This window comes from Poecilia reticulata, linkage group LG2 (genome assembly GCF_000633615.1).
Source record: "Poecilia reticulata strain Guanapo linkage group LG2, Guppy_female_1.0+MT, whole genome shotgun sequence".
NCBI classification, from domain to species: Eukaryota; Metazoa; Chordata; class Actinopteri; order Cyprinodontiformes; family Poeciliidae; genus Poecilia; species Poecilia reticulata.
Window position 1 is genome coordinate 42,144,270 of NC_024332.1, and position 8,852 is coordinate 42,153,121.

The 8,852-nt window shown below is 38.7% G+C and overlaps 1 long non-coding RNA gene across 3 annotated transcripts in view; it reads left to right on the plus strand.

The window, feature by feature from the left end:
- The first annotated feature begins 3,493 nt into the window (after nt 1-3,493).
- LOC103461797 (uncharacterized) overlaps nt 3,494-8,852 on the plus strand; it is an 82,096-nt gene continuing 76,737 nt past the window's right edge. For 2 of the 3 annotated variants that reach the window (XR_533194.2, XR_533195.2), the window contains exons 1-3: nt 3,494-3,575; nt 4,201-4,257; nt 6,491-6,672. This is a non-coding gene — a long non-coding RNA (uncharacterized LOC103461797). Of the gene's footprint in view, nt 3,576-3,840; nt 4,124-4,200; nt 4,258-6,490; nt 6,673-8,852 lie in introns of those variants that run through there. The other variant, XR_001777247.1, reaches the window with a different exon arrangement.

Genomic DNA, 8,852 nt, shown 5'->3' on the forward strand with positions numbered 1-8,852 from the left:
TTTGTGACTTTAGCAGAATATTAACAAAGTTTTGCATACATTTGTAATGGAAAACCAGCTACTGACTGCAGCTGACTTTAGCACTGAAAACACTCATAACATTAACACACTTCTTTTTATTCTCTCAAATGGTGGTTTCCCAAAACATTTAGTCCAACAACTGACAGACTCCTAGGGGTTGAAAAATGATCAGATCCACACGTCTCCTGTGGAACTGATCTGTGTGTGTGTGTGTATGTGTGTGTGTGAGATGCATCACCTGAAAAACACCTTCACTCCCACCCAGTATGTGCTGTGGGTGTACACACACACGCACACACGTCTACTTGTGTCCTTTTTGCTTTGAATCGCCTGCTGAGCTCTTTTTCAGGAGGAATGAAAATCCAGACTGGAGTCATGTTTCCGTGTTGTGGTGTACGCCACAGTGGAGCTTTTGTTCAATGAATGCACAGCGTAGTGGAAGCTGGACTTTTGTTGTGTGGAAGATTTTCTCAAAAATAAGAGTTAAGTGGGAGTTCAACAGCAATGAACCAGAATTTCTGTTTATTTTTGTTTGTTTTTGTGAATGTGAGTCATTTTTGTGTTTTTCTCTTTTGTTTATTTCCCCAGCGGTGTAGAGTGTTGGTATTATTCAGCTGACCAGTCAATCTGAGARTACATTCACACCAAACATACCCAAGAAAGAAAGAATAGTTCTACTYCAAAATATTTTTACTAAAGTAAAAGTAAGAAGTAGGCTCCCAAGAAATTACCACGGTAACAGGTCCAATAAATGTAATCTTAAATGTGAGTAAACGTAACTAGTTACTACCCAACTCTGGCTTTAATCTAACTCCAGTTCATTTGTCCAGAAAGTCGTTTTTMAGGTGTGAATTTGTAACCAAACTCTGATGCGGTCCGCCTACATTGGAAGTAAACTCCAATGCGGTTTGAATGCATATGTGAACAACAAGAGGACTGGAGTCCACTCCAAAAGCAGGAAGTGGGCTACAGCATATAGCATTCTGGGTAAATACAGCCAAAACAAATACCCGGCTCCAATGCTAGCAGGAGAAATTTTTTCGCCAAAGACTAAACAGAAATCCTAAAACTGCTAAAATCGCCTCTCCATTTTGTGCGATGCTGCGGTGTTGCTTTGTTTCCGGACAAATATGCATCTCTTACTTACACTAAGGAACAAAAACACGTAGTTCAGAAATTCAGCTTTAACCTGCAACCAGCGGAGTGTGAATAAACTTGAATTATATTGTTTTCTTTCAAACTTTGCATATCACATTTTTAATGTCTTTGTTTGGCAGTTCTGAACCTGAATGTTGTTTTTTATTTGTGTGTAAATCTTTGATGCGAAGGCGACAGCGTCTCAACACCTGGCTGTGTTTTAAATAATCAAAAAGCAGAATCCTCTCCGTCTCTCCTCTTTATTGTTTCTCACCACCACGCTCCCTCTCCTCCTCTCTGCGTGACACTTATTTTCATTTTAACCTCTCGTTCTTTCTTCCAAATCCACTCTCATTCTCAAATCTTTTTTTTTTTCCTCTGCGCCCCCAGCCTTCCAGTCACCTCCCTAAGTTTTTCACTCCTCCGCTCCTGCTTGTTTTTCTCTCCGGAGGTGGTGTGTGATCTCGACGTGTCATCAATCCTCTGCAAGACTTTGAATAATTAGGATCTGCATGCATTCCCTGCGTAAGCGAAGCCTGTAATCCCCTGGAATTGTGCAAAGTAAACCATCACCTCACAGCCCTCTGGTGACCCCACGCCTCCCCCTTAAACTCTGTTTGGTGCTCCAAACGTGTCCTTTTCAACCCACGTCCACACGCACGAATCAACAATCACCTCATTGCTGGCAGCACTGCAGAGGTGCTGTGTGTAAATTAAAAATTCAGTTTGAACAGTTAATCCCCAAAGGAAAGAACTTTCCATCACAATAAATCAATTGAAAATGTCCCTAAATCAAGCTAAAGTGTGAAGAATGTCCAGAGTTACATTTTGGGAAATTAACTTTGCCTCCTGCTCTGCTTTCTGATTAGATTCCTGCTTCTCCTCTTCTTAAAACTCCCTGCAAGTAAATAGGAAATGAAAGTGATAATAAAAATTCATTTTTCTCCCCCACTTAACTCCCTCTCACAATCTCCATGATATAGAAGCTCGTTTGTGAATACATATTCAAATATTACCATAGCACTCCATAAAAAAAAAATCAATCTCTTTTAGGGAGTTTTCACACTTCATAGTCTGGGAGATTCAGTTCAAAATTACAATATTTGTTACACTTTTAGCTGCTGCGGTTCACTTTTACACTGCATTGTGTCAAACGAACTGAACTCCTTTGAAAACGCTGTTCCTCTCATCGCCTGTGGTGGCGCTGCACCAAGAACCACTGAAGTAAACAACACAGAAACCTCAGAAGAAGACATAAGCGCAACTTCCTTCTTCACAAAATGTAAAAAAATGCAAGTTTCAGGGTTTCTCATTCGTTTTTGGTAAAAGATTATTCATGAGCCATTTCTCTTGCTAGCATTAGCGTTTGTTTTGATTATATTTACCCAGAATTCCCTGCGCTGTAGTTCAGTTTCTGCTTTTGAACGGTCTCTGATTACACATGCAGTAGAAATGCAACAGAGGTGACTTCAACCAAACCAAAACTGAGGTTTTTGCACCTAAAATCAATTGAAAATATTGCTAAGTTGAACTGAAGTGTGGGCAAATTTATTTCGTCTTAAAACTTCTTGTAAAAATATCAATAAAATTATATTTTTCTGCCTCACTTGACTCCCTCTCACAGTCTCCATGATATAGAAACTTGTTTGTGAGAACATATTCAAATATTATCTTAGCACTCCTTTAAAACCAATCTCAGAAATATCCACTTCGCCCTCCATCTTCCCTCTCTTAGCTCTCCTCTGCTTGTTTTCTCAGTTTCTCCCTGCCATCTCATCATCTCACTCTTTCACCAAGTCCCCCCCTTTGGTTTTGGTTTATTTTCACATTTCTTCCATCTCTCCTTCCCACGGTGACACAAACGAACGGAGCGGTTGTCGGCTGACCCGCTGGGCGCCGCGGCCCTCCCTGGGCGCTCCATCACTGCTCTCTGGAAACATCAGGATGAATGGCTGTTGTTAAGCAAACAGTGAAGTTACAGCTGAGCCGAGCACAGGCTGATATTAATGGAGTGCCTGCTTGCACTCTGCCTCCTCAGTCAATCGGCGGCTTGCCGGTTGCTAATTTAATCAATGGCGACAGTGAGGGATAAACTGTGGGCTTCCCCTTTTCTCTGTTACCTGCCCGTAGTGATAGTTTCTCACTAACTATTTTATTTCACAGTAATAGTTACTTTCAAATTTGACCCATCTAATTAAACAAATCAGACTTAAGTCAAAATGAAACCATTTCAATGGCAAAATCGGTTCCACATCTGATTGATCTCAGTTTAAAGTCTGTAGAAGGCTCATTGGCTGATGCCACTTAGAAGCAGCCAATGAGCTGCTTCCAAAGGGTGCATTGTCCCGCCCACCACATCCGTCTCAGAGCTCTGAGCAGCTAACTGAGTGAAGGAGACGGAGATTCATGGAAAACAGGTACAAAAACRACATARAATTAGTAGTTAGCAAACGTTGCTAATGCTTAACCAGATTTTATGCATGTTTACGGCTAGAACAATGAGATAACCATTATTAACTCGTTTGGTCCTCTCCGTACTTCAGGAGTAGGAGAGAAGTACTKTTAAGTAAAATGTTTCATCCAGCCAATGAGCGGCTTCCACCACCTCCATGTCAGACGGTGGTAGCTGAGCAACTAACTGTTGAATGATSGAGAYTCACGGAAAACAAGTATAAAAACGATGTAAAATTAATAGCTAGCAACGTTGCTAATGTATATCATGTTTTCGGGCTAGAMAATTGAGCTAAGTYCACCGTTATTAACTAGTTCGGTTCACTCTGTACTTCCGGAGTTTACTGTTAAGTCACATGTTTCATCTAACCAATGAGCTGCTTCTAACTGGCGCATTGTCCCGCCCACCGTCTCCATCTCTGACGCTGGTGGCTAACTGAATGCTAGCAGATATTCAGCTAACAGGAGATTCATGGAAAACAAAACAATAGTTRGCAAACATTGCAGAATAATTGTATGTATGTTTACTGCTAGAACGATGTTTAGTTCACCAATATTAACAAGTTTGCTTCTCTGTACTTCTGGTTGTAGAGTATTTGGTCAGAGGCGGCGCCATTTTGTTCTGTTGTGCTCCCTCTTATGAAATCGGTGAGCAATATTTTTCTTTCTTTTCTTTTTTTTATTTCAATTGAATTTGTAAATATTTAAGCCACTGACTGAATAAGCTTCAGCAATAATTCTAAGAGCTAACAAGTTGTGAAATAAGACTATTTAATTTTTTAAAATATTTTAAGACACATTTATAGCTCACAAGTGTGTTTTTAGTCTAGATTTAAAGGAACCTTGTGGATCAGCTKYAGCTGTCTGATTATTTTTTTAGGCAGACCTGTGAAAATACTGTTGCAGTAATCAATGCGACTGGATCAGTTTCCCTAGATCTTGTTGAGACATTAGTCCTTTAATCCTGGAACTGTTCTTCAGGTGACAGAAGGCTGACTTTGTAACTGTCTTTATGTGGCTCTGAAGGTTTAGGTCGGAGTTCATCACTACATCTAGATTTCAGCCTGATCGCCAGTTCCTAGCTATAATAACTGAAGCTGGGTGTTGACTCTAGATCGTTCCTCTTTAGACCCAAAGATAACATCTTCAGTTTTGTCTCTGCTCAGCTGGAGATAATTATTGCAAATCCACACGTTATATGAAACAATCACCTATCAAAACAGCATACTGATTAATAAATAGCTATCAAAACTACGGCATTGGCACGTGGAAACGATTCGCAGAGCTGCGTCCGAACACTGCAATATTTTCTCTCCCAAATTAGCATAAACACAGATCTGTGAAGTCTCGGYGTACAGCGGAGTCACAGYGAGCAAACACACAACACCTGTTTGTGTTTACCCAACCAGTTCTCTCCCAACATACAGCTATGCTAATAAACAGGTGCGACCTGTTTAACCTAACATGGTTTCTAGTTACGCCTCCGCCGGCAGAGGTTAATTCAGTAACAAGCAATCAGGATATGTTCTGCTTATTTAGTTTCTGTTTTATTTAAAAAAGGGGTTTTATGGAAATGAAGAAACGTCTGAGTGTATTTTAGGGTGTCTGTTTTCAGCTTCCTCAGCCTTTAAATCTCTCAGTAATCCRATCATGTCTGGATGGTTGTGTTACTTGACAGAACCACCTTAGTCATGCAACTGCTGCATCTTCATTTCCATCCTGCTACAATTCAACATCATGTTGTATTCCTGCAGGAAACGGGGGACGCTTGTCAAAATCGTAATGAAGTTAAAAGTGCATTAGATTATAGTAATGGTCCTAAACTGATCAGTTTCATAACATATTAAAATCAGTCTAAAATGTGAATACTTGTCTTTTAGCTAAAAGCTTCTGAATGTCCCATCAGGCTAAAAGAAAGCAAAAGGAGATTTCTGTAGATTTCCCAGGATTAAGATCTGAATTTAAAGGTGTAATTTGGAACAGACCAAAACTGGACTTTATCTTTTTGGTTTGCTTTCATACTGGACTTTTTTTGTAAGCGAACTGCAAAGCCAAATGTTTATGCAATGTTGAAGCTACTTGGATAATTTGAGTTATGACATTTAATTTTCTTTGGGAAATAATGTATTTTTGAATTTAATTTAAATCAAAATCGAGCTCAGATTAGACCTTTACGCTAATATTCTCAAGATGAAGGCATGTTTTATAGTTCATTGTTCTTTCTCCTTGCTAATAAAATCAATAATTCCCTTGGGATTATATTGACCACAGGATTAGCAGGACACTCAGCRAGTTTTCTTTGCCGCTTAATGTTTGTTTTGACTGCTTAAAACTCTCCTCTTAGCTGAKTAAGAGAGAAAGCGCAGCACTTAACTGGTCTTACTGGTTAGCATAATGTGAAGGAAGCTCATGCCATTCAGCTAAGCTAATTTTATTGAATTAATTGTCTATTTATAAATAACAGAAAGTGTTTAGGCTCAACAAGTACAGTCAGGAGYAGAATTAGTTGTGAGTCATTTTATTCAACCCATAAGAATGGAATATCTTAGATTCTGCAAATATTTGTGGATTAATTTAGTGTCCAGTCACGATTACCACGCCTTCATTGCTTTATTTTATAACATATTAAAGTTCATGAGGGAYAAACGGTAACTTGATATGAAACTCGTTTTTGCTTCACCTGTAATYGTATCCAACAGGGGTGTGTCTGAAAGGCCTKGTGTAACAAATCTGACTTATGTTACYGAGTTAGAAAACTGRAAATAATTTTTCCTTTGGGGATGTTCCTYCTTTGTCTGATTTTAAAGAACATTCATTGAAATYTTGTTTAAAAATGTAGCTGTACCAATCCTCTCCTAWGRACTCTCTGCAACTATTTTAGGGCCTCTTGTCACTTTAAATCCAGAGAAGCTTCTGCTGGCCACGYTCCCAAAAGTCAACATTTACACTYGCCAGTGAAAATGGCTGGAAACAGAAGTRCAACTATACARCCATACATCTTTGAAAAGCAGAAGTGGAGCCTCCTGCACAGTCAAAATGTTGACGGCAAATGGTTTCTGGATGGTAAGTCAACAACAAAACACTTGCCTTTTCCAGCAGCAATTGTACGGCAGTGATAAAACTAGGTGACCAAATGTGCTGGAGCTACTCTGGGGTTCCTAGGTAACGGTGCGGAACTCTGTTGGGGTTGCTAGGTAACCGTGCGGTGCCTTTGGTATCTGACTTAATTGGGAGGTTTTTGAAATGGTTAGTTTTCCAGACACTAAAAAAATTGCCAAAAAAACAACTGTTTTTTGTTGCTTTTAAAAAAAAAAGTGTTTGGACTGTTTTAGAAACAGTCAAAATGAAAATGGAAGTTCAAAAATGTACAAAATTGGACAGATGTATCTRAGTCTAACCAGAGAGTTCAACGGTTTTCGCTCACTAACGGTGTGTGTGTATGTGTGTTTTGTTAAAAAATAAGTTTCATCTGTGCCGGCATCTGCTAATGTGACCGTTTCCTAACAAAGTGACCCAAATGACTCAAGATTAGCACACCTGCGTTTTATTAAAGTCAACCGTAAATGGATCGAATCCAGAACGTGTGAATCACTGTTTCCAGTGTGATTTCAAAGGAAAATCACGGAGAAGCAACAGAAAGCTCGCTCTGCCCTGTGGGGAAACATCTGATGCTTATCTGAAGATACATCCTGAGCCTGCAGCAGCGATGAGACAACATTTTAACGCTTTTCACTCTTTATTAAAAGAGCTACTTCTGGCGTGTTTGGCAGCAGTCATGCAGGTGTTGATATGAGGGCAATGTGGGTGAAATATTTTCATGATGGTGACATGAGATAACCCCAAACATTATTCTTGCCACAGGCAGCGTTCGTGGAATTTCCCCCTTTAATCTCTGAAACAACACGTCTTACATTGACACGTATGACCTGGTTTTCTCAATTTACCACCAAAACCTTGATTTAAATGGAAAGTGGCAGCTAATAATTAACAATTTAATTTCATATTTATGCATAATTAGATATATATATTGCAACATCTTCAAAAACAACTGGAATGATTGTTTTTTATGTAGTAGGTGTTCAGATGTTCATTGGTGTGTGTATTTTAACTTTAACTGTGCAGTGGTTCTTTGTAGAAACAGTTTTGAAAAAGTATCTGCTCTAACTTTATTCATAAAACAAATAACTCCAATGATATGCAGGTGAAAACAAGGTCAGCAGTAATCAGCGATTAACAGCATCAGACTGCAACTGTTCTCACCAAAACATCAGTTTCTGTCAGAAAATACAGCCGGTGCATCAGTGATTAAAAGGATATAGAAAAATCAATATTCAACTCAAAACAAAAAGAAAATTGGCAATTTATCCAAAATATTGATAGCATTGATGCAAAGTCGGTATCTGTTTCGAATCGGTTAATACTTTAGTTACTTCTTGAAATTTTATTTCGTTTTTGTATATGAAATAGTTTAACTCTAAAAAAGTGATTTGCTCTTAAATGATATTTTAAAAATTTATTTAGAAAAAACACGTTGTTTCCATTGTTTCTGTTTATTGTGATAAAATGTTATTAAAGCATTTTGTAGACGCCTGTAAACTTTATCCAAATGTTCTTAGTTTTAATTCAATAATTCAGACAAAAAAAGTCACCAAAACACCTCAAGGTCAGAGGTTAATAAATAAAACTTAAATAATAAGGTATCAGAATCACACACCTCTAATAAAAAGCGCTGACGTGAAGTTAAAATTATTTTCATTTTTTCAAATGCCAGAAGTTTCGCAGGTCACTTTTTTCATTTTCTTCTTCTACATCAAAATTACAGCCAGCTTGCAGGAGTTGCTAAATGTTTCCAGTTAAAAAAACGACTTTTCGCTGTGATTTACATAAATAACGAGTCATTTAATTGTGGATAAACTGTGGCAGGATAAAGTTTGGATAAATATATTTTTTGGGGAGTAAATCAACATGCAAACACTAGCTTTCATGTTTTCCAATAGCTGAACTCCTAAATAAAGTAAATTCCTGAGCTGGTGTTTACTCTGAAATGTTGGAGCTGCTCGGTCTGACCCCTCTGCAGGACCCCTGGGGGTTGGCGTGACCCCTTCCTGGGACGCAGACGTACCGATATACCGACTTTAATTTCACGACCGGCGTTGGTGGCAACGTCACCGTGTCTGAGATGTTGAGGCAATGAATAAGGCAATCAAACCTGCCATTTGCACCTGTAAAAACACGAGAAAAAA